This window comes from Tursiops truncatus, chromosome 7 (genome assembly GCF_011762595.2).
Source record: "Tursiops truncatus isolate mTurTru1 chromosome 7, mTurTru1.mat.Y, whole genome shotgun sequence".
NCBI lineage: Eukaryota > Metazoa > Chordata > Mammalia > Artiodactyla > Delphinidae > Tursiops > Tursiops truncatus.
Genome location: NC_047040.1, coordinates 30,961,177 through 30,987,594, shown reverse-complemented (window position 1 = coordinate 30,987,594; position 26,418 = coordinate 30,961,177). Strand labels below are relative to the sequence as shown.

General features: G+C 37.0%; 1 protein-coding gene across 4 annotated transcripts in view; it reads left to right on the top strand.

The window, feature by feature from the left end:
* The window catches only part of PARD3B (par-3 family cell polarity regulator beta), a 1,035,628-nt gene that overhangs the window by 238,097 nt on the left and 771,113 nt on the right, over nt 1–26,418 (top strand). The gene's annotated exons all lie outside the window — the stretch shown is intronic.

Sequence of the window (26,418 nt, the reverse complement as noted above, 5' to 3'; positions counted from 1 at the left end):
CATGTTTTCTGAATAAATTTGCTTTTATAATGTCTCCTGAACAATTTGTGTGTCAAGTCAGGGAGCAGGCTTCTTTCCTGATGGTTCTGCTTAGGAGAATCTTAAGTATTCAACTGAATATCCACTTGCGTTTCCCCAGGTGTCCTGGGGCAGTGGAATGCACATAAATTAATGGAGCCTGTTACCTACGAAAGGCAAACACCTCATCAGAGGGGATTAGGCTGAGATATGCTTTTACTGGCCAAAGAAATGAGCCCCTTCTCCTCCAGCCTGACATTTTACTTGAGCAGAATCCATAGGACATATTCTTCTGTTACAGCTCTGCTTCATTACCTGGTAGGGAATGTTGTTGAATTCCCTGCTATAAACAGAATGTATGAAAATAATGACAACTTAGGAAAGTGTTACCATGAAGTGTTCACTTGACTGTTAATTCTGTAACAAAGCTGGAACTAGCAGGAGAGCCATCAAACACAATTTCCCAGTTATTTTTTTTAATGACAATTAAATGTTTAAACTTTCGATATAATGGCTTCCTAAAGCTAATCTATTTATTCTCAGAAATTTTAAGTCTATCTTGTTATTATTGTCAGTAGTAGTTTTAGTGTTCCAAGAGCCTTGTGGCCTGCCCCAGACATTTACATGAATTCTCTAACTTGGCAAAGGTTAATTTTCAGCTTACTAATATTTTTTGAAAAATAGTTCATGGAACAATCTGGATCTCTTGAGTTGTGTCTTTCTACCAGCTCTGTATCTCTCGTTGGTTATTTTGCAGTCAACAAGTTGGGGGTGCCACCACTCCAGAAACTTTCCTTGTAGTCCTGGGATCCCAAGAGTTCTACCTTAAATATTTCATCATGAAGGTTTTAGTGTCTCTTCAATTGAAGTTACTTAATTCACAGTCCTTTTTTGGACGAACCAAGTCTTTGAGTCATTAAATAAATCCAAGCATTGAGAATTATTTCATTTGCAGTCAAGGTTCAGAGAAAAGATAAGGACCTCGTATGTTGTAGGAAGTCCTCTGCGTCCTGATACTTACATTCTGGTCCCAGTGACTGCCCGAATGAGTTTTCTAACATGGAGTTGAAATCACCTACTCCCAAAGCAGCATCTAAGAGTCTGCCAATTTAGATGAAGCAACTTCTGAAATAATTGGTCAGTATAGGAGAGAATGAGGTTTTCCTAAAGCCATGGCCTCTAGGTTGTTGTTTTTATTTCTCAGTTTTTATTTAGTTTTTGGTCAGTCTCCTGAAGGGTCCAGAAAATGGAAAAGATTGCCCTTAACTTTCATGACTTAAGTTCACACTGTAAGAGAAAATGCTCACCCAAAAGAAAATAGAAAGTAAAACCCTCTATATCTTAGAATTGGATGTAAGCTTAAAGGCTTTTCTGTAGTCATTTCATGACTGCCATGGAATTGTGAACACTTGAGTACCACAACAGTCAAATTTCTAACTTATCCCCTGATCAGAATGAAAACGATAGCAATTCACTTGACTTTTAAATTTAGGCCTTGTTTTCTATAGTATTATTTCATAATATATTCTAAAGCACTGTTTCTCATCTCTTTACCCATGTTATATCATTCCCCTCTTATTTAGACATATAAGAGAACTGCCATTCATCATAATCTTGAAATTCATTTATAATAGTTCATAATAATTTATGTATAATATCACTGCAGTAAGAAAACATTGACTGTTTTTTAAATGAATTTCTAAAATATATCCCACTTTCCACTTTGCTTTCTGAAAGAAGAGTTTTGGAGAGTCAGAGGGTTTTAAGAGTAGAATGAATCTTGGAAGCCATTGTGGATAAGGGGGCTCACTTTGCAACTGAGGAAAGTGAAGAGTTTCAGTGGCTCACCTGAGAATAGTGAATTCATGAGCTAGTGCAGTGGTTACTACAGATCTTGGTTTTCTGATTACTTTTCATTGCATTGCTCCTTTTGATTATATCAGACTGCCTCACTCTTTTAAACCAAGTTTTGTACCAGTAATCAGATTTTGCAAGGGTCATCAGGGCCATTATATCACTGACCTTGTCTGTGTCCTTCTTATTATTACACCCAGCTAATTCCGGTATAGAAAATGAAAGTGCTTAATTATGATCCCACCTTGGTTTTCACTATTTCTGTGCCTATGCTTATTTATTTATTAACCCACATTACTTCTGCCCTTCACATCTGAGAACTAGAAAATTTGTGCTTGGATGCTTTACTGTTAATAATCCTTTGCCTTACAGTGCCTGAAACTTATTTTTTATCACATTTACTAAAATGTGTACAGGAATATGGTTTCAGAGAGAGTGCTAGACTATATCTTTTACATGTAACAAAAAAGTTCTTTGGAGCTAATGCCCTTGGGATACTTGATAATGAAAGTCGGAAGGGTGTTAAAAATCTAATTTAGAAAGACTTCACCAATTTGGTAAATAGAAAAATTCTGAATAGTGAGTCTGATAGCAAATATACATTTGTTGGACTTTTGATTGGTTATGGATATGTGCTGAACTTTATGAGTATAAAAGCACAAATATCAGAACGTATTGTATTCTATCTTATATTTTTTCTTGAAGTACTTAAAATATTATCCCTTTGAACCTGCTTCACAGTTTTTTCTTGTTAAAGAATGCAGCAATAATGGCTTTAAACATGAACTCTTAAAACAAATTATTGGGACCAGAGCTTTTGTATTCTTTATCGAGTTTTATCTTGACCAAAGAACCATAATATGTACCCTTTATTTTCATAGTTCTTGCTATATTGTAAAGAAAACCAGACAAAGCCCTGAGTTTCCTTTTGAAATAAGACTGATTTTTTTTTAATGGCCAGAGAAGCTGAAGAAAAAAATCCAAAACTTGGAATTTAGGATTTTACAACCTATAATCACATATTCTGTGTCTGTCCATCCTCCTACTCCCAACACCACCACCTATACCTGACCCCCCAACCCTTTGCAACACTATATGTATTTCAAATGTCACCTAAAATACAAACTTAGTCCTATGATTAAGTCCTAGATACTGTTAAGTACTCAATTAGAAAGGCCTGTGGATTCTAATGCAGAGAGTTTACGACCTGGTGTGTTTCAGCTAATTTTAATTCTTTTAGATGTCTTGTACACAAATTTCTTGATTACCTCCTACATCTCTCTTAATCTGGATTACTGAACATAATAATAAGGTTTTGCTTTTTTTTTTTAATAGACCCATTCATCACTCGGATCTTTTAGCACTTCACAAACAGCTGGTGGCAAGCAGTGTTACTGACATTCTTTGAGTTTTTTTGGTTGCTTTTTTTTTTTTTTTTATTACACTTGACTGTCATGAGCATGACCAAGGAAGGAAAAAGGGAGACCAGCTTTCGTTTAATCCATGGTGATCAAAAGAAGTCCCCATTAATAGTTCAGACTGATTTGACAGTAACTTGTACTTGCAAAATATGAGGCTCACTCCAACTTTTCTTCCTTTTTCCCTTTTTTTTCTTTTTTTAAATAAAATCTTCTCTTTGATGGAAACAAAGTTTTAGTTTTAGCCGGAATATTTTGTTCTTATTTTAGAGGACTATTCCTTAGTCCCTTTATCATCATGGGAAGGGCCTATCAATTCTCCTGTACCTCATTTGATTTGTAAAAAATTCCTAACTTGTCCTGAAAGTGAGCTGACTCATCCATTTTGGTTAAGTGTCTCCAGTGGTGTGTTGGTAAACGTTTATCAGCCGGCACTCAGGGCCAGGATGAGGTAGAGTGGGACTGATTTATAGCGTGTGCCAATTACCATGATGAAAATACTCCTGTGGACAATTCCAACCTACCAGTATGATGTTACTAAGCGGAAGATTGATCAAGGCTGTGAAGTAGCACAGTACTATATAATCTTCCCACCATGTAAATACAACAGATGTAAATAGCCTTAAAAGCACAGGTCACAGTAAAATGTCATAAAGTATTTAGGAAGTGATACATTTTGAGTTTTTATTATATTTGTTTTTAACATAATTTATTGAATTGTAATTTTATATTATTTGATAATGGATGTGGTTAAACAGGTGGCCCACAAAATGCCTGAAATTTAACAGTCTGCTCCCTGAGTTGGTATGAAGCCTCCTTAGAAGACCCCTGTCAATGTTTGGTGGCCCTGAGTCCAGCTACATGTGATGTGTTTCTTTGATTATTGTCCTTACCTTTGAAAATGCTGCTGCTTACTCTCTGTAGTTAACACATTATTTTTATCGTCATCATTAATATAAATATTTTAATAAGTTGCTTAGGTTTGATAATATGTTTTTGCTTCTACATAAAATAAGTTAAAGATAGGTGTTCATTATCCCTAGAAACTTAAAACCCAAGAAAGATAGTACTAGTCATGGAGAGAATAGAAATATTTAAAATGTAAACATTGAACAATAACTGAGTTAAATCTTCATGTTTTCCCAAACTTAGGTAAGGAAAAGATGTTCCATTCCATTCTGATTAGTTCAGTACTGCCTTTGGTGGATTAAAATATATTTAAAATATATTTTGTTGAGCACTGCCCCCGTCTCTTTCAATTTTTGTATGAATAGATACTGATTTTGGAGACATTCCTTCACATTCCAGACAGGAAAACAGTGTTAGTCATTATACCGTTGTATGCTAGATTAGCTTCAAAGAGCAAAGGACACTCCCATAGTCTGCCCAGGACGGACTTTGGAGACTACTGGGCACGTATGAAGAATGTTTAGGGCTTGTTGGCGAATAACAGAGGGAGAAGGGGTTTCCTTTTACTAAAGAAGAATGCTCAGCGGGCTGGTCAGGGTTGACAGTGACATGCCAGTCTTGTCACTGGAGACCAGAGCATGTGAATTTCTCTTCTGTTACCAATGGAGAATACTTGGTAGCAACCCAAGCTCTCCCCAAAGAGAGGCATGCTGTAGAAATGTCTAACCTTTTATAGGATTAGATCATTAGAAAACTTATTAGCTGAGCTTGTCCAGAAATGCATTTCCTGAACAGTTTTCATAGTTTTGCTCTTAGTGAGAACAGTTACAAGCAGCAGTTAAATAAAGAATATATTTCCTACTTTATATTTCATATTTCTTCTATTCTAGCTGATGTGATAAATTATTTTTAGAGTTTACTAACAGGAGGTCATTTCTTTCCCTTACAGCACACTTTTCTTTTTCTTAAGATAAGGATTCTTAACCTTTAAAATGGTGAATCACTATATTGTATACCTGTAGCTTATGTAATATTGTGTATCAACGATACTTGAATTTTAAAAAAAAACAAAAACAGATAAGGATTCTATGTAACATATTAATCCTTGCAGTTTTTATTTTGGTGATCAAGAATTGAAAGTGAAATTTAACAGGTGTGTGTTAATATGTGTGATTGAGACTTGTTTCCTGATCACTCTTCATGTTTGACTTTTCTCTCTTGTATCTATGTCATTCTTTATCAGCAAGTGCAGATCTTCTAACAGAAGGTAGGGCATACGTAATAAACACTTCAGTCTGAAGAGGTGTTAATGGAAAAAGTAATAGTCATATTTGTGATGTAATTTATGCCATGCTGGTAGGTACTGTTGGTTGTCTGTAATCCCAGTTGCTGTTCCCAGTCACCATTCTCTACTCCATCATTTGCTCCACCAGTAGGATCCTGATTTGGGGCATGTTGTGATTGACCTATTATGTTCAGAAGTATATGATGCAATTGGCCTATTATGTTCAGAAATATATGATGTGATTGAGGGGTTCTGTCCAGAAATACCATTACCTGGTGTTTCACAGGGAGTGCTATGGCACTGCACAAACAGTGCAAATATCAGAGATGGGAAGAGATATCATATGGCAAAAGGGTGGTGGCGCCTCTCATCACCACAGTGGGGAGAACAACACCGACCCAATGTGGAGAATGCCTCCAGCATCCAACACACAAGTCAGAGAAAGGAATTTCATCATCTCCAAGACTAAGAAGCTGTTTCAAAGATTAACGTACTGAATGGCGACTTCTTCCCCCTGAACATTTCAACGTAGACCATTCCTGTGACACCGGGGGTCCTGGCACACAGTGAACTGTTAGGATCCTTTATTCTCATTGCCAGAATGCAGAAATGCAGAGTGAGCAGAACCAGGGAAGCAGCATCCTAGCATCATTAAGATTCATTGAATTACATGTCACACAAGACCACTTTGTGAAGCCTAGCAGGTGTGTTACCTTCCAGACAATCCCATTCCTGGATGACATTTGTGGTCAGCATGGTAATATAGTTGACAGAATAATTTCCAGTTTCTGGTCTCATGTATTCAAATCCAGGTACTATGTTTTGAGTAGCCATATGCCTCTGGCTAGGCTATATTTAGATATACTATTATATTTGCATTGTTCTTTGACCATACTCATTTTAAACTATTCATTAGATTTTAAAAATTATACTGTAGAATGGTTGAAGCTTTCACAGGAAAATAAGCTGGTTTATATATATCATTAATTATTTAACAACTTACGAAGAGTTATAGCACATGAGAGAACTTTTTTCAATTAAAACATGGTTATAAGAGTCCAGGTATAACATTCTATTCTATTTTATGTTTAAGTAGACTACTGAAATAAATTTTCTCATTTCATTGATGAACAAGTTTATTACCTAAAAGAAAATGTAATCAGTTAAAAAAAAATTGCACCATGAGAAGCTAAATATGTCTCATTTTGCATGGCTGTTTTGTTATTAGTCTCATAAAGGAAAGTTATTAAAATATTGTACCAGGAAAGTACACCTGTAAATAATATAGACTTACTGGAAAATTACATAAAAAGTGGATACAGAGAAGAGAGCTTGGACAAATACGTTACAAAATGTTAACATATAAAGAGATATCACTATTTCACTGCTTTTTGTAGTTTATTTGACTTCCTTGTGAAATAAATATATTTTGTATTACCATATGAGCCTTCTTAAATTTCTGGACTGTTTAAAATGAAATTTATTGCCATATCAGGGTTTCTAAAATGGAAGAGTCTTTTTGGAAGAATGCCATTGGCCCAATGAGATAGGAGAAATGCTCTGTGTAATTTGAAAACACATTCCTCTAGGTGAATTAAAAGGCTAAGGAGACCATTTTAAAAATTAATATAATTCTCTTGGGAGATACCATTACATTCAAAGATACTGAAATTATCTCCAAAATGTTGTACGAGAAATTTATTAACTTTTGACTCATAAAACCTCCTGCATGTGAGGTTGCATTTCTATTTGTATTTGTTAACCAGTTTTATTTACATTAGAAGAGGTTTTCAGTTTCATCTTTAGTACTTGAGAGTGAAGTCACCTGTTTGTACACTAATTTTTGCAGGATTATGTATCCCTTGCATAAATCTGTTCTTTGCATTTGCGTTCATGGAGTTCTACCTGGGTCTCTCAGTGCTCCTGGATGGGGAGGGGGGAATGGAATTTTTGTGTCTGTTGCTGTAACAAGATATTTTGAAGTACTTAATGCAAATTGCTCATTTTATTCTTTGTTTACATATTGCATTGTACTCTTCTGGTTTGTGTACTGTACAATGTTTGAAGTTCTTATTCTATATCTCAACGTGCCTAACATAGTGTTTGGGGCAACTGACAGAAAGAGAAGTTGACTTGTAGATTTTTAAAGTACAATCTGGACCATCAGTGCTGTGGAATTTGATGCTGAGATGCTTTTTTTAGGGGCTTCCTAGGTACTTGATTGGCTGGTTTGAAGTATTGGAAGTGACTACTGAACTAGGAGTGTGCGGTGGGGTGGAATCAGAGTCTGGTCTCTGGATAATGGTCTGTGTAGAATCTAAGCAACTAAACAAGGTGTATTTGTCCACAGACTTCAAAATACACTGTTGGTGACCCTGTGTTCTCTGTTACCATTTCCCCTCTTAAGCAGATGATGGAATTAATTTCAAGAATTAAAACTATTGCCCTAATTATTTTAATATACATCTCAGTTCTAGTTCCTCCTTTATGCTTTCTCCAACCTGAATTGATACGGTTCTAAATGTGTTTATTCCTTTTCTTTTTTGTCCTTACCTCTTTTTCCTTTACCTTTTACTTTGTTTCACTTAGGCATTAGATTGAAAACCTCTAACTCTGCTTCATGCTGTTGCCCTTTTTTTCTTTCTTTTCTCTCCTTTTCTTTCATTTTTCTTGGTGCTTTCTTATTTCTCTGGTACTCAAATTGTGTGCGTCAAATTAATGCTATGGAACTTTACACTGAAACTTGGTTAAAATGGCAATTTATATAGTATGTATATTTAACTATAATATGAAAATATATTAACTTTCTGATAAAACATTAAAAGTGTCCTACTGATGGATAGCTCGCAATATAGCACAGGGTAAGCCTCTTGAAGATGAAAACATGGTGGAGTACAGTCCTGAAGCTGGATTACTGCCAGCCTCATGCCTCTTCACACAGCAGGTCTACAGCATCACCAACTAGCCTTAGAGCTTGAGCAGGTTGGGGAAGTTTTCCTCCAGCCTCAGAATGCCTTCACCTATGTTAAAACCAAATGCTCACATAAGTCTCTTCCCCATTTGTACTGTTTCTACTCTCTAGGCGCTTTTATTGGGCAAAATGTCTACTGGGGACATTTTGCCTAACAGTATTTGTTTCCTTGGAATATTTTTTTTTAACATATGTACACACCCATGAAACCATCACGTAATGAAGATACCCATTCTCCCAAATGTTTCCATGAGCTGTTTTATTATCTCTCCCTCATGCACCTCCCTATCCCACCCATGAACTGCTTTTTACTACTACGTATCAGTTTGATTTTTTCTATCATTACATATCAGTAGATCTTCATGTACATGGAAGCTACATCATGTCCTCTTTTATATTTGACTTCTTTCATTCAACATTTATTTTTGGATTTATTGATGTTGCAGTCTGCATAAATAGCCTATTTCTTTTTATCGATAAGTAGTTTTCCTTATAAGGATATAGCACAATTTGTTTATTTGCCTGCCAGTGGACTTTTAGGTTGTTTATACTTTTTGACTATTACAAATAAAGTTGCTATAAATACTTCTATATAATGTTTTATGAACATACACTTTTATTTCTCTTGTGTAAATATCTAAGAGTGGAATGGCTGGACCATATAAGTGTATGTTTAAACTAACAAATTGTTTTCAGAAATGGTTGTATGATCTTACATTTCTACCGGTGTTAGAGTTCCAGTGACTCTGCACCCTTGACAACATTTAGTATGGTTAAGCTTTTAAAATTGTAGCCATTTTAATAGATGTAGCTTATATTTATATTTCTCATAACTAGTGGTGTTGAACATCTCTATGTGTGCTTATTTTATTTTCAGATATCTTCTTTGGTGAAAAGTCTGTTCAAAACTTTTGCCCATCTCATTAGGTTGTTTCCTTATTATTGAGTTTTAATGGTTCTGTATATATTCTGGGTACAAGTCCTCATCTGTTATATGATTTGACGATACTTTAGTCTGTGGCTTATCTTTTTGTTCTCTTAAAAATATGTAGGGGAAGAACAGGCATTTTGATTTTCATGAAGTTCAGTTTATCAATTCATTTTTCTATGAGTCATGCTTTTGGTGTCATAGCTAAGAGCCCTTTGACTAATTCTTGGTTGCAAAGGATTTCTCCTATGCGTTCTTCTTGAAGTTTTCTAGTTTTAGGTTTTACAACCAGATCTGTGATCCATTTTGAGCTAATTTTTGTGTAATGGGTGAGATATGGGTCTAAATTCATTTTTTTGCACATGGACATCTGGTTGTTTCAGTACGATTTTCTAGAGAGACTACTGTTTTTCCACTGTATTGGCCTTTGAACTTTCTTGAAAAAAGGATGTCCATACTTGTGTGGGTTTATTTCTGGACTCATAGCTGTCTTGATTAATGTAGCTTTGTAATAATATTGTCTTGAAATTAGTGTTCTCTAACTTCCTTTTTTAAAAAATTGCTTTGGCTAGTCTAGATTCTTTGCATTTTCATAGAATCAACGTGTCGATTCACACAAAAAAAGGCTACTGGGAATTTGATGGGATTATGTTGAACATTAGTCTAATTTGGGGAGATTTTGCATCTTAACATTGTTGGGTCATCCAATCCATGAAGAAGGTATATCTTTCTATTTATTTAATTCTTCTTTAAATTTTTTCAGAAATCTCTTGTGTTTTTAGTGTATAGGTATTTCACCTAATTTTATTATAATGGTATTGCTTTTTTTAATTCCAATTTTTATTTTTTGTTACTATTATATAGTATACAGTTGATTTTTTTTATATTGGTCTTGTATCCTGCAACCTTGCTACACTCACTCATTAGACTGTTATATGTGTGGTGTGTGGGTGTGTATTAATCCTCTGTGTAGATAGTCTTGTCCTCTGTGAATAAATAATTTTATTTATTTTTCCACTCTTGATTGCTTTATGTTTTTGCTTGCCTTATTTCACTGGCTATAACCTCCAGTATAATGTTGAATAAAAGTGGTAAGCATGATTATTTTTGTCTGGTTTCTGATCTTAGAGGGAAAGCATTCAATCTTTCACATTCAAGTAAAATATTATGAAGAGTAGGCTTTTTCATGGATGCTCTTTCTCTGGTTGAGGAACTTTTCTTCTATTGCTAGTTTGCCAAGAAGTGGCTTTTTCAGGTTAGTTTAATTTTAAAAGCAGGTATGGATGCTGTATGTGTCAAATGCTTTTTCTGCTCCTATTAAGAGGGTTGTATTTTTTGTTTGTTTGTTTTGCGGTACGCGGGCCTCTCACTGTTGTGGCCTCTCCTGTTGCGGAGCACAGGCTCCGGATGCGCAGGCTCAGCGGCCATGGCTCACGGGCCCAGCCGCTTTGCGGCATGTGGGATCTTCCCGGACCGGGGCACGAACCCGTGTCCCCTGCATCGGCAGGCGGACTCTCAACCACGGCGCCACCAGGGAAGCTCTATGGTTTTAATTTTTTTATTTTGTTAATATAGAAAATTACATTGATTCATTTTCAAATGTTAAACCATCCTTGAATACAGGTAGAATTGTAGTAAGTTTCACTTGGTCGTGGTATATTATCCTTTTTGTATATTATTGAATTCAAATTGCTAAAATTTTGCTCAGAATTTTTGCATCTATTTCTATAGTTTTCTATTCCTGTGATGCCTCTGTATGGTTGTCAGAGCCTCATAAAATGAGTTGTGAAATATTCTATCCTTTTAATTTTTGGAGGAGTTAATGTAAAATTAATATTTCTTAATTGTTCAGGCTTGGAGTTTTTTTGTGGGAATGTTTTAAAATAAAATTTGAATTTCTTACTAGATAACAGGATTATTCAAATTATCTATCTCTGCTTGAATGAGCTTTGGTAGTTTTTGTCTTTCAATAAATGTCCACACTTAATTTAAGTTGTTGAATTTATTGGCTTTAAGTTTTTCATAATATTCCCTTACTGTCCTCATATTATCTGTAGACTTTGTCATGATATTACCTTTGTCATTCCTGTTATTGGTAATTTTTGTCTTAATTTGTGTCTTCTTTTTTATTCATGATCAATTTGCCTAGAGGTGTGTGTGTGTACAATATTTGCTTGTATAAATATGAATCATCTTTAGGTTTAATTGATTTTATTATTTCTGCTGTCTTGATTTCCACTCTTTATTATTTCCATTTTGCTGCTTAGTTTGCAGTTAAGTTCTTCTTCCTTTTCTGTTTTTTCGAAGTTTGAAGCTGAGGTCATTTATTTTGAGATCTTTATTCTTTACTAATATGTGCATTTATTTAGTGCTCTTAATTTCCCCCTAAGTACTACTTTAGCAGCATCCTGCAAATTTTGATATGTTTGGTTTAATTTTCACTCAATTCAAAGTACTTTCTAATTTCCTTTTGGTTTTCTTCTTTGACTTTCCCTATTTAGAAATGTTATTTTCCAAACATTTGTGAATTTTCTGGAGATCTTTTATTATTGATTTCTAACTTGATTCCATTCTTGTAAGAGAACATATTTTGTATGACTTGAAAGTTTTCAATTTAGGGACTTGTTTTAAGACCAAGAACATAATCTATCTTGATAAATGTATTGGGTGTACTTGAAGAGAATGTGTATTTGGCTGTTGGACAAATTGTTTTGTAGATATCAGTTAGATATAATTGGTTGATAGTGTTTTTTTAAGTGTACTATCAGGAAAGGATGTTAGGGTTTTTTTGATGATTTTAGATTCGTTATATAAAATATTGACAGAGGGGTACTGAAATTTGTGACTAATTGTGGGTTTGTCTATTCTTCTAGTTTATCAGTTTTTCCTTTATTACTTGTGAAGATCTGTTGTTAGGTGTATCATTATGAAATGACCTTATCTTTGGCAATCTTTCTTTGCTCTGAAATCTACTTCATCTGATTTAATGTTGCCACTCTAGCTGTCTTTTGATTACTGTTGGCATGGTAATTTTTTTTCCATCTTTTAGTCCATCTGTGTATTTATAGTTAATTGAATTTCGCGTAGGCAGCATGTACATGAGTTTTAACTTTTAAAATCTATTCTGACAATATCTTCCTTTTAACTAGAGTATTTAGACCATTTGTATTTTATGTGATTATTCATATGTTTAGACTTAGATCTATTATCTTATTACTTGGGTTCCATTTTTCTGTTTTTTTCTGCTTTCTTTTGCATTAATTAAGTAACTATGATTCTGTTGTATTTACTTTCTTTGTTCATTGGTATAACTCTTATTTTAGTGGTGGCTTTAAGCTTTATAGTTTTCTTTTTGTCATTAACTTATCAGAGTCTAGCTTTTAAGTGATATTTTATTGAATGTAATTTTTTATTGAATGCCAGATGTTGTAGGTCTACCTTGTTGAATGCTGGATATTATTTTTATTCCTGTACATATTCTTGATCATGGTTGTGGCACACAGTTACATTTCTTGGAAACAGTTTGATCCTTTTAGGTAATAGTTGTAAAATTTGTTAGCTGTGCTCAATCTTGGTCTGACTATTCCCCACTTCTGAGCCATGAGCCTTCTTGTAATAGACCCAATTTTTTTTTTTTAATGCTCAATGACTTAGAAAAGTCATTTTTCTTTATTCACTCTTTTTTTTTTCATTTTAACTTCTTTATTGGAGTATAATTGCTTTACAATGGTATGTTAGTTTCAGCTTCACAACAAAATGAATCAGTTATATATATACATATGTTCCCATATCTCTTCCCGCTTGCGTCTCCCTCCCTCCCACCCTCCCTATCCCACCCCTCCAGGCGGTCACAAAGCACCGAGCTGATCTCCCTGTGCTATGCGACTGCTTCCCACTAGCTAATTTTGAGGTATTTCAGTGTGCCTGCTGGGAAGAGCATTGGTTTGGCCTTGTGTGTGGGCTGGCTGTGTTATTTCTAATCCTTCCAGGTTGTTTCCTAATAGACATGTGCAGATCAATACTCAGCTGAATATCTGAGGGAGACCTTCTGCAAATCTCTGGAGTTATTTCTTTTGGTTCAGCTCTCTCCTCTTTCCTGTGAACTCTACCTTAGACTCCTAGCTCCATCTTCTAAGCACAGGAGGTCTGCTGGAGTTCACACTGGATGCATCTCCCTGATCGATGGCCTGGGAAACTCTGTTTATTAGGGCAGTGAGCTGAAGCACTTGTGGGGTTCAGCATGTTTGTTCATTGTGTCTCGGGTATCTTTTGTTGCCTGATGAGCATCCTGCACACTGTTGTTTTGTTTATTTTGTCTGCTTTTTTTCCCCAATTGTTTCAGGCAAGGAGATTAAATATCTAGTCCCTGTTACTTAATCTTGTTTGGAGCTAAAGTCTACCAGGAGTATTTTTTTAAAAGGTGAAGTTGACTTGTAAAGGTATACTCCAAAATTCTCTCTTTTTATTGATCAGTATAGGTATATTCTAATGGCATAAACTTCCTATTGCTGAGAATAATTTCACCAGACATATATGCATCTGCATTAACATTTATCATCTTCTTGGACAGATTGTGGACAGACTTAGCAAAAGCTTTCAAATGACTATGAATCCAAAAAGTATAGTAATAAATATAAACTAGTTGTTCTTGCCTTAATAGAATTTGGTGCAAAAGGAATTGGATTTATGGCCTAACTTTAAGAAATGCGTGACCTTGGGAGTACTATTTATTTTTTTACCTATAATCCTCAGTTCTCTCAGGAATAGGTGGAAATGTTGGTTTAATCAGCTTATGAGTACAAATTAAAGTAGATATTAATTATTCACCCTGATTTTTCATTTTGAATATATGGTGTTAATGCACACTATTTGTTTCTTTTCAAAATAAGGTTTATAGAAACATTGAGCTTTTTAGATATCTAGAATATAGTAAAGTATTGTTTTTATGTTGATCTGAATGTGCAGTGTAGTTTCAGTGATTCCAGTGGGATGATCATACAGTAATTACAAACTTAAGTAGTTCATGTATCTCAAAATGTTATCATTACGTATATTAATGCTATTCAAAATGCAGTTGTAGGGCTTCCCTAGTGGGGCAGTGGTAGAGAGTCCGCCTGCCGATGAAGGGGACTCGGGTTCGTGCCCTGGTCTGGGAAGATCCCACATGCCGCAGAACGGCTGGGCCCGTGAGCCATGGCCGCTGAGCCTGCGCGTCGGAGCCTGTGCTCCGCAACGGGAGAGGCCACAACAGTGAGAGGCCCTATTTTGCGTACTGCAAAAAAAAAAAAAAAATGCAGTTGTAAAGAGAAATATGAGGAAAATTATTAAATGATTATCAGAATGAAGTTGAGTTAATAGGTGTGACATCCAATTATAACTTGCCCCAAGAGAAATATCAAGTGAAGGTTGAACATTTCAGCCTCAGCTAAGATCCCTGCTTGTGCTAACTTAGACTAGGTAGGATTCATAATGAGAAAGGAAGTTTTTGTTAGTATCTCATGCTGTTAATACCTTGATATAATTTAGAACCAATGTATTATATATGTGGATTGAACTATCAATTGGAAGATCATTATTTAAAACTCTTGCTACTTGTGGAGAGAATATGCGGAAGTGCATTTTAGGAGGTGTTAAAATTAAATAACCCAGAGTGGGAGGTTATAGACAAGCAAGAGAGGAGGCTAGACTCATCCGTGTGGTAATGGATTGGACCTGGAGACTCTAGTCAGTACTGAACTCATGTTTAGCTGAATATAGATATATTGATAGATGGAAGTAGATGTATATACACACACTTATATGTATTCATACATATAGGCATGTAGATATACATTTTATATATATGTACATATTATTGGTTAGTAGGTACATACATATATTTCCTTGCTCTGGAATCTGAGAGTGCCCAGAAGCAACATCAACAACCCAGTAGCAACAATCATATATTACTTGACACTTAACACTCAAATATTCTAATACCGCATTTGAATAAGAGGAAGCAGGGGTTTTAGAGAAACAATCATATATTACTTTTAACACTCAAATATTCTAATACCACATTTGAATAAGAGGAAGCAGGGGTTTTAGAGAAATGACTGATGTTAAGCCCAGAAGTGATCATGTACAAGGTGAGCCTAGAGCATCTCCTAGTGCTAGAAAGAAAGTTTGGTTTTAGTGCTTAAAAAAATTCCACAATGATAGGAGTATGTCAAATGGACACAGGGACCAAATGAAAGATTCCCAGTGGCCAAAGCTGGAACAATTTGAGCAACCGTATAAAAGTATGCTTTGGGAATAGAACTCACAGTAAAAAAAAAAAAAATCCATGAGTCTATACTGATATAAATGAATTAGTGATTACATAAATGGGGAGAAGTACAATCTATGCAGAAGAATTCCAAATAATTTATGAAGATACTGTGCCGTCAAGGAGGTGAAGTATAGGTCCATACTCCTTAAGTTTGAGTTGTACGTAGGGACTTCCTTCTGGAGTGGAGAAAACTGAAGATACCACTTCAACCAGGTGGTCATGATTTACATGACAGTGATAAGTCATGTTGCTGGTTTCTACACTCCATGTGATGTGAAGAGGACAGCACTTTACTTCTGTCATCTTCTTCCCCAAAGCCCATAAACCCAGTCTAATCATAAGGGATACTGCAGATGAATCCAGTATAAGGGACATTATGTAAAACATTTGACCGGTATTCCTCAAATCAAAACCAAGGAAAGCCTGAGAACCTATAATAGCTAAGATGAGCCTAGGAAAACATGAAAACTAAATGTAATCCTGGATGGGATCTTGGAACAGAATAAGACATTAGGTGAAAAATAAGGAAACATAAATAAAGTGTGGGCTGTAGATAATAACAATATTATGTCAGTGTGGGTTAATTAAATTTGACAAAGGTACCATACTAATGCAAGCTGCTAATAACTGGAAACTGGGTATAGGGTATGTGGGAACTCTGTCCCGTATTCACAATGGGTGTATAAATCTCAGTGTATTTGAAGTTTTTTTTAAGTACTTAAATACGTTTGGTTTACCTCTAGCCTTATTTTAGCAGTTATCAGTTAGTATGGGGAAGCCAAATATGAGAGTATACAAGTGGACTTGAACGTTCAGATCAGGTAATAAATTTATTTCAATGCATTTTCCTTTCTATCTGGATAATAAGTATCTTTCTTAAATTATACAACTTTCTCCCAGTTAGTTGGGGTTGAGTACAACACCCCCCTACCTTTCAGTGATGGTAGTGAGTAAATAGTGAGAAGAAATGAGGACAACAGATTTAGTTCATTAAAAGTTGTCTCATGCTGTGTACTGTGGAACATATTTTTTTTACACTGACTTTCTCAATTGAGAACAAAATATTTAAGCCCTTGGGTTACCTTTTCAAAAATCACTGTTCCACAATGGAGCTGCCGTTTGAATTGTCCTTTGCAAGTACCAACTTTCTTCATTTTTAAGGCAAAAATATTAATTAACTGCATATAAACTCTTCTCATCAGCTTCATTCATTCTCTTTCTGCATCGCTTTTGGAATCCTCATCTCCTTCTGAAGGAATGGCTGTTACCAAATTTCAAAATTTTGGCCCCTTTTTGGGTTGTTTCTTTTTCACCATAGCCAGTTTTTCCTGTAGTTTTATATTTATCTCTGTTCTGGTGAAACAGAAAGGTATGTCCTCTACAGATTTGCTGTAGGACACTTGTTATCTTATGCTCTTATGTTAGCCGACTGATCATCAGTATAAAGATTCAGGAGTTTGTGAAAAGTAAAACAAATAAAGGATATGTATTATGGTGTAATGTTTGGGAACTATTGGGGAATATCACTGTTTTATTTTTTAAATGTTTATCATTTATATAAAACATGTGCCATGGTAGATACAGAGATAAGAGATAACAACTCTGCCTTCATGGACCTTAAAGTCTAGTAGCTACATACATAAATATGATTAATACATGATAAACGTCGTACAAGCCAGGAGATGCTGCTTATTGAGATGCTTGTGGCTGCTTGGTGAGAAGTTGTGTTCTTATTGTCACTGATACTTATTTCCTTACTGATGTCAGAAAAAAAAAATGTAGAACTACAGGGGGTAGCAAGAATTAAAAAGAAGAAATAATGAAAATGAAAATGAGAACAAGGAGGAAAGAAGTTAGGGATGGGCATCTTGATAAGAACATGTCTGTACAAATCTGAGCCAAAGCAGTGTACAATGTCAAGGAATCACAGTTTGTCCATCAGATGCCTTTCCTTTTCTCCTCCGGACCCTCTCTCCACCCTTTTCCACTCTGCTGTTTGCACAGGGCTCTCTGGATCCCGTGTCATGTCGTCCAGTTTCCACTTGCATTTGGCTAATGCGGAAACCCAGAAAGATGAAAAAGAGGAGGAGAGGGAAGTTATTTTCCCCTTGCTCCCTTCTGCAGGGTTCCCTCAGGCTGGCCGTGTCCCTCTACCACAGATCACACTCATGCTAAGCTGGCTCTTCCCCCAACACTCTCCTTCCTAGTTCTGGGAACACTTTCCTCTTGCTGCTTCAAGCTCAGGCATGCTAGTAGCCATTACAAACCCAGGAGTACTGCCTGCCATCTCATGGTTTTCCTATACCTGCCCACACCTATGTACATACCCCCCTATATTCAACTCATCTTGAATCGTCCTTATTTGAGTGCGTCATAGGCTTCCAGACTGACACATCCAGAAAATCAGAGCCACAAGAAGGCAATCCTCACTCAGCCTTCTTCCCACTTCATTTTACAAATGATGAAAATGAGGCCAGAGAGGGGACAGCTTTTCCTAAGAATCTAAGTTAATGGTAATGGCTGGTCTAGAATCTAGACATGGCAACGGCTACCCTTTCTAGTTCTCACTTCCCATTTGCTTTGAAATTATGTAAACACTGTATTTATTTTTTTAGTTTCCAAATCTAAGACTTTTAACACTGAGGTAATGAACATTCCAGCATTCAGCTCTTGAGCGTGTGGAAGTACATGAAGACCACCCAGATGAGAATGAGCAGAGGCTGTTTATTCGGGGATTTTGCCACAGCAAGGAATCCGCCACCGTGACTTCCGTTTGGCAGAGACTCCAGGTTGGGCAGGGGAGTGGGAAAGCCTTACAACGGAAGGAAGTTTTAGCTATGCTCTGACTGGGGCTTGTTGGCATGGTGAAGCTGGAGACAGGCTAAATAGAAGTGAGACATCGAATTTGATAGATTTGGAAGCATATTTGGCTTCCTCTGGTTGGTCCTGAGTTGGAAGCAGAGGCAAAAAAAAAAAAATAGGGAAGCTGGGAGCCACTGTCTAAGTCCTGACTGTTTGGTGGTGGTAACGGCAGAGTTTGTGGGTCAGAGTTGTGTTGCTACATATGACCTGCCATTACCTGTATGGTCAGTCTCTTAAGCTTGAAAGCACTTGGTTTGCTCTTCAGTTTTCTTACCCATTATCTGAAGGAGTTTGGGCCACTGAGGAGCTGATTAACTATAGACTGCTCCCAGGGACAATTCAGCATATCGAGGAGGAGAAAGTGTGGCCCTCTGGGGGTACGTGGTGGGAGGAGAGAGGCAAATTTGGCATACCTTGGAACAATTCTGTGGACAGGCTGCTGGACTGAGGCAGATAGGAACCGTGCTTGCAGTATTTGGGATCAAACATATTTAGGCCTTAAAGGTGTGGTTTTGGCACAGCTGACTTTTTAGGTAGAAGCCTCGTCAGTCATTAATGTGATTAGGTTGCAACTTTGCCAGCTCTTTTGTTATGTGGGTGGCAGCAGAATTTCTGGTGAGAGCCAGGCAGAGAAAATTTTATTCTCGTCTGAGAATCTGAAGTTGAAGTGGCAACCACGTCAAGTATCAAGTGTAGACGAAATCCTAAATTCCATACTCCCATATAGTTTCCTGACAGTAACCCACTGAAGCTGATAGGAACTTCAACCATACTTTTTTTTTTTTTTTTTTTTTTTCGGTACGCGGGCCTCACTGTTGTGGCCTCTCCCGTTGCGGAGCACAGGCTCTGGACTCGCAGGCTCCACGGCCATGGCTCATGGGCCCAGCCGCTCCGCGGCATGTGGGATCTTCCCAGACCGGGGCACGAACCCGTGTCCCCTGCATTGGCAGGCGGACTCTCAACCACTGCGCCACCAGGGAAGCCCTTCAATCATACATTTGAAAAAGGCCTTGACTCCACCTCATCCTCAGCCAGGTTAGGATACAGGAATGCAGCTCTCAGGGATGTGGTAGTTGATAGCTACCATTTGCGTGCATTCGTAACTCCTGCTCTATGTGGTTTTCCACTTGTGTTGTTGAATCACTTACTTCTTTCACAGTATCTTGTGTATCTTAGCATGAGATTGGCTGCACAGTCAAGCTATAGGGTCAGCTTCCCCTTTAGACTCCCTCCTGCTGTACTGAAGTGCCCAAAGTGACTCCACTTTGTTTCATAGCCATTTTAAAAGCAATTTCAGGGCTTCTCTGGTGGCGCAGTGGTTGAGAGTCCGCCTGCCGATGCAGGAGACACGGGTTCGTGCCCCGGTCCAGGAGGATCCCGCGTGCTGCGGAGCGGCTGGGCCCGTGAGCAATTTCAGATAGGATAAGTCAAATAAGAAGTTTAATTTTGGGGATAAGGTGGAGGGAAGGGGAACCTCTGAAATTATATTTATAGTTTGACTGTAGCTCTGAAGGATATTGTAGAGGTTGGGAGTAAAAAGAGCTGATGCTTCTCTCTCCTGATACCTATTCGGCCTTGAGGCTGAGATTGCTAGCAGTAGCCATACATCCCTAACTAGTGTTACCGGCTTTGGCTTTTATAATGGAGTAGAGGCGTAGGTCTTCTTTGGGACTTAATATTCCATGTGAACTTTAGATTTAGCGTAGGTCCAACTGCAGCCACTCTTCTCCAGCAGCTGGCAGAGGTAGAGATTATAAGCTATCAAATTGGAGTAATTCCATTCCATTCATTGGCCAGTGAGCTCCTAAGGGCAAAAATTGATTTCTTATTTTTACATACCTAGGGACTACCTAATTTACTTAAAGGGTTACCTGTTATGGCTGTGCTATCTAAAAAAATGTTAAAATATTGATACATAGTATTGTCTTTCCCTTGGAATAAAGATTTTTCTTTACTCCTCAACCCGTTTCCACATATAATGTGAGAAAATGTGTTGATATAAAAATTAAGATGTCTTTCATTTTGCCTTTTCTTGAAAGTTCTATTCCCATAACTTTCAGTTATTATCTTATAATGTGAGGCTCGTTGAGTTTTCTAGTGATTGATCTCATGTAAAAAAAAAAAAAAAAAACAGGAAAAAAATAATACTCATTACTTGTGTAAAATCTGAACTAAGCAATGGTCCATAGTCACAGTTGTTGAAATACTGTGTATGGAACTGATGTTAGCAATCCAGCATTGGCAACATCATGCCCATTTACAGGCTTACAGGATTTTGCAAATCAGTACAGTGATAGAAATGTGTGAAATTACAAGACGTAGGGAATTTTTTATAATGGAGAAAAAAGCGATGACAGAGGTAAGGATCTATTCATGTATTTCATGGAAATATTAATTTAATCGGTTTCCTTTAAAACTTTTGTAGAAATGGCAGTGATAGTTAATAGAAGCAGGAAGATGGTTCATGCTTAGTTAAAGAGATCTGGCCTTCTCTTTTGTTAATGAATGACTTCAAAGCTAAAATTTGCATTAAGAACATTAATGTGATAATTTTAAAAGTACCCATTAGTCTGACATTTTTAGGATAACAAAACTAAATTCTAGTGAAGTTGAGACATGTGGAAGAACTTAGATATTAGGCAAGAAATAATCTGATCACAATAAAAATATGCTTTTGCTTGAAAATCTGTCAAAAGGAATTCCAAGTAATTCAAAAAAATGCATGTTAAATGGGCTTTGCTACAGTTTTGAAATAGATTAAAATTATATGCAAATTAATGCAAATCATGTGGCTTGGAGATTAAGTTTTGAAGTGCTGTCTTCATTCCCTGGAGTAAATGGCTGTTGAAGAATGGATGTATATAAATATCTGACTGGCTGGCTGGCTGGCTGGCTGGTAGGCTGAATGAATGAATGAATGATTGAATCTTTTTTCTGCTTTGAAAGCTGTTACATTTTTTCTTTGCCTGAAGGCCAGTTTTTGATTATGTTCAAAATAGAGTCTAGGAAGTGGGAAGTTGAACCCCAAGTTTAGTTATTCAATCCAGTTCAACCCCGTGAAGACCGTCTGCCCCATAATGTTGCTGGTCCAGTGTAGAATTCCTAACCTGTAAGAGCGTCTGAACCCCAGAGGGAGGGGACCATTTTCTCAGCACTCATTCATTCCCTGCATATCTACTGAGTGCCTCCCAGGAGCCAGGCATTGCTTTAGATGCATCACTGTTGACCTCTTATACAGCAGTTGCTACTGTTTTTGCCACCTGTTCTTTCTGGAAATTTCCTCTTCCCTTGGATTCTGCCATATTTTCCTGGCTTTCCTTCTACTTCTGTAAAATTTGCTTCCTTTTCAACCTCCTTTTCTGACCTTTGCCCTGGGAGTTCCCTGAGGCTCAGTTTTTGCCCTCAGTTCTTTCTCTGCTCTGGTGATTCTCAATCCTGGCTATAATCAGAGCCTCTGAGATGAAGCCTCAAGCAGGGACACATTTTAAAAGCTCCATAAGTGATTCTGATGCACAGCTAGAGCTGAGAGCCATTTTTTATACTGTAATCCAGGGAATTGTTTGTGTCTCAAAACGTCACTTTTGTCTCTCCTGATTAGAGTCATGCCAGCATCTTCTTTCACATAAGTGCCTCTTCTGTGCCTCTGGCTAGCCAAGAAGATGTTTCCATTTAGAAATATCACTTCTCTGCTTCGTCTCCAAAAATATCTTTACCTCCTGATTTCTTTTTATTATTCTTTAATTCCAATTCTTAAATATTAGTCTTTGACATTCCTTCCTCCCTTCTATTCAATATCTTCAGCACATTATGATCCAGTTAACTCTGAGGATAGTATTAGGTACTCATTTGCCCCAATGCTGTTTGTTCTCTGTTGCCTGCGGGATCAAATTAAAATTTTTTATCACGGAATAGAAAGCTTCAAAATCTAGACCCACAAGTTGGCTTCCACACAGAACATCTGTTTCAGCCTTTTGTTAGGAGGGCCTGTGACTTTCCTTCTTTTGCATAAATCCTTCCCTGACTTCTCCAAGTCATGGCTGCCTTTCCTTCTCAGGTCTTATTGATAGTGTAATGCACGGAATCATGTAACTCTTATACTGAAGTTTGGCTATGACCTAGGAGATAAAATCCTGACTGATCTTGTCCCGAAACTGTCAACATGTACTTCCTTTTGTTTATTAGAGACATTTATTAATGAATCAGGAAAGGTAATGAGATATGGGTTATATATTATGGCCGCAAGGTAAGGAATGTTAAGAACAGAAAACGCCTATTATTAAATACATCTGAGCCTTGCACCGTGTGGGGTTCATCCTGCTATAACTTATAGTCAGCCCTCTGTATCCACAGTTCCTCAGCATCCATGGAGGTAGCACCGTAGAGTTTACTGTTGAAAAATATCCACGTGTAAGTGGACCCACACGGTTCAAACCCATGTTGTTCAAGGGTTAGTGGTGGTATTTTCTCCAAGTTCATAGTCAACCAACATTTATTGGATGGCTATCATGTGCTAGGAACTTTATATTCCTATTTCATCCTTTTGTAAAGTTAAGTAGTATGATCTCACTTTTAAGATGAGGAGACTGAGGTCCAGCCACATTGACCAGCTTTTTTCAAATTATGGGTGTGACTGGGATTCCAGTTTGGGTCTTCCGAACTGAAATCTGGTGCTTGTCTCTTGGCTAAGTTGGTTTTATTCTTTGTTTGTTTTGGTGGGGGTGGGTCTTGAGGGGATAGGAAGTTGCACTTTTGTTCCATTAACATTTTTCTTTCCTGAAACTCCGTGAACGTGATAGGCAGTCAGTAGGGTGTTAGTGAATAAATGAAACGTGAGAAGGATCGGAGGATAATCTGGATTTTCTGGGTCTCCCTCCAAAAGCCCTTCTAGATTCAGTCTGAAGAAGAGCAGCAGCTTTCAGCACTGGGTTGTTAGAGTTGTTTAAAAACTGCCTTTTTAATAGGGCTGATGCGGAAAGTGCCCTAAAATTATCTAGCATCTGAATTTTCTAAGAAACTATTTTAAAACACTAGGGTTCGAACTCTGCAATTGTTACCTGAGGATTTAGACTAACGAACATTTCAAGACCAGTAGACCAAGTTTATTTCCTTCAAAGGGAGGGGTTAATTTCCCCACCGCTGTGTCTTTGAAGTGATAAATGAGGCTACTGTTCCCATGATGGCTGTTGTCCAGCTGAGAATGACTTCCTGTCTCAGTCTCCAGGGCACAGGAGACCATGGATGCCCTCTATTCTCTGTAGCTAGAGAGAAGGGAGGAGAGAGCACTTCCCTGGGACAGCTGCTCTGCAATTAGGTCTCTGTTTTACTTGTGAAATATATTTCCTAGTTCGGATTTGGTGAGTAAATGAAGGTTAGAATACAGAATTCTAGCCATCTTTGCTGCGATTTACCTATTACACTTTTAAAACGGTAACTACTTTTGTTATCTAAATGAGTACATTGAATGCTTATATTTCCCGTTTTGTTATTAATTGAATAAATAATAGGCTTTAGCCATCCAGGTAACCAAATTTTGTTGTCTAGACTCTCCTTCATTTCCTAAATTTAGCCCAATAGCTTCGTTTTCTTAGATGCTATGTAATTTAAAAATTTTACTTGAACTTTGCCATGAATAGTAAAATTAGGAGTAGGAAGCTGCACTTCAAAGTGAAGTAAGAGCTACGTTGCTGAGATCAAAAGCATTTGAGGGGTAACCTGGGTGGCCATTACAAGTAATTGGAAAGTAAGTACAACTTCTTATTACTGCATCTAAAACTGAGGACAGCATTCTTTAAATGTCACATTTATATAAAAACTTGCACAAACTCAATCTACGTGTCTTAATTAGAAGGTACTATAAAGATATTTTATTGTTTTTATAACTTGTGTTCAGAAATTAACCTGTTCTCCTTTAAGTATTACATAGCAGAGGTATTAAAATCCAGTCTAGAATAGAGAAAAAGTAGAAAAATCGTGACGTCCCAAAGATATGTAAGAACAGAGTTTGATTACAGTTAGAGGCAAACAGAATTTTCTCTGGTCCTAAACCAAATCTACTGATTTTACTTGGCTTATTTTTGTACGTATTTGGCAGCTAAAGGATGAATTGCCTTTCAGACAAAAGCCTTCTCATTGTAGTCACTCATTTGGTAGTCTCTACTTTGTACTAGTAGGACCTTCCTATTTGAGACGGACTGTTCCAGTCAACAGGGATGTATGGATTTTGTGAAAGAAGCTTTCAGAGTTTTTTCCTACAATATAAATAAATTGTATTGAATAGGATTTGCCACTGGTTCCGTGGACTCCTGAGTATATGCTACTTGGAGAGCTGCAAATCGAGTGTCCCATTATGATTTTAATGATCTTAAAAATTAGTAATTCTATTCTGGACTATCTGGGTGATTTTTTAAAGTATCCTTACAGGAGGTTTCAGTGTCCATGCTTTCTTTGATATTTAGAATCAATTCATTGGTAGTTGATTTTTCTGAATGGGCAAGAATGAAATAGCCATTCTAATACAGAAGGTGAGGGAGTATTGAATCATCTCATGGCACTCACCTTGCCAGTGTATACTGTATTCGTGTTGAAAGTTGAATTTCATAGGGAAGAGTGGACATGCCACACTAAAAGAACAGCTAGAACAAAAGCTTTCATGCCATACTTGGGAACAGGCTGTGTGTGGGGAGGTACAGTAGAGATAAGAGAAGACTGGTGAGGGAGGTGGGCTGAGAGTGATCTGTGAGAATAAGTGGATTCTAGGTTGTGGAGAGTGCCCCGGGCTTGAGCGGTGAGGAACTGCTCAAGGTCCAAGACATGGCTGTGACACAAGCAGAACTATCTTCTAGAAGAGTTTTTTTTTAAATGTAGTGCATTTCCTTTTTAATAACATCTCCAACTAATAGTTACTAGTTGTCCTTTTTTTTTATGAGAGCAACTATGTTTATTGTGGTGAAATAATACACAATAAAATTTATACCATTTTAACTATTTATTAAGTAAACGTCAGTGGCATTAAGTACAGTCACATTGTTGTGCAGCCATCATGACCATTCATCTCCAGAACACTTCTCATCTTTCCAAACTGAAACATTATACCCATTAAACAATAACTCCCCATCCCCTCTCCTCCTGGCCCTGGCAGCCACCACTCTACTTTCTGTCTCTATGAAATTGCCTATTCTAAGTACCTCATATAAGTGGAATTATACAGTATTTGCTCTTTTGTGACGGGCTTATTTCTCTTGGCATAATGTCTGCAAGTTTCATCCATCTTGTAGCATGTGTCAGAATTTCCTTTTTTTTTAATTAATTTTTATTGGAGTGTAGTTGATTTACAGTGTTGTATTAGTTTCTGCTGTACAGCAAAGTGAGTCAGTTATACATATACATATATCCACTCTGTTTTAGATTCTTTTCCCATAGTCGTCATTACGGAGTATTGAGTAGAGTTCCCTGTGCTATACAGTAGGTCCTTGTTGGTTATCTATTTTAAATATAGTAGTGTGTATATGTCATTCCCAATCTCCCAATTTAATAGTTGTCTTTCAGTAAACAGCTCTTGCTTATATATCAGAGTAAGCTGGGCACTGTCAAGAGAAAGTGGACAATAAATGGTCCCTGGTCCCTATCACTAAAGAACTAATATGCTATACAGAAGCCAAGGAGCTGTACAGATGTAAGTTAGCATTATTACTGTAGTAAAAGAAAAAGCATTGTTCTAAGCAGACAGTTAAACTTACAGAAGACGATCTATAGCACTGAAAATACCCTCAAACTCTAGCTTGTTACCGAACAATGCTTTCATTTATCGTGAAAAATGATGAATGCAAATTGCCTGCCCTATTATGGTTTGATCATGAGGAATTT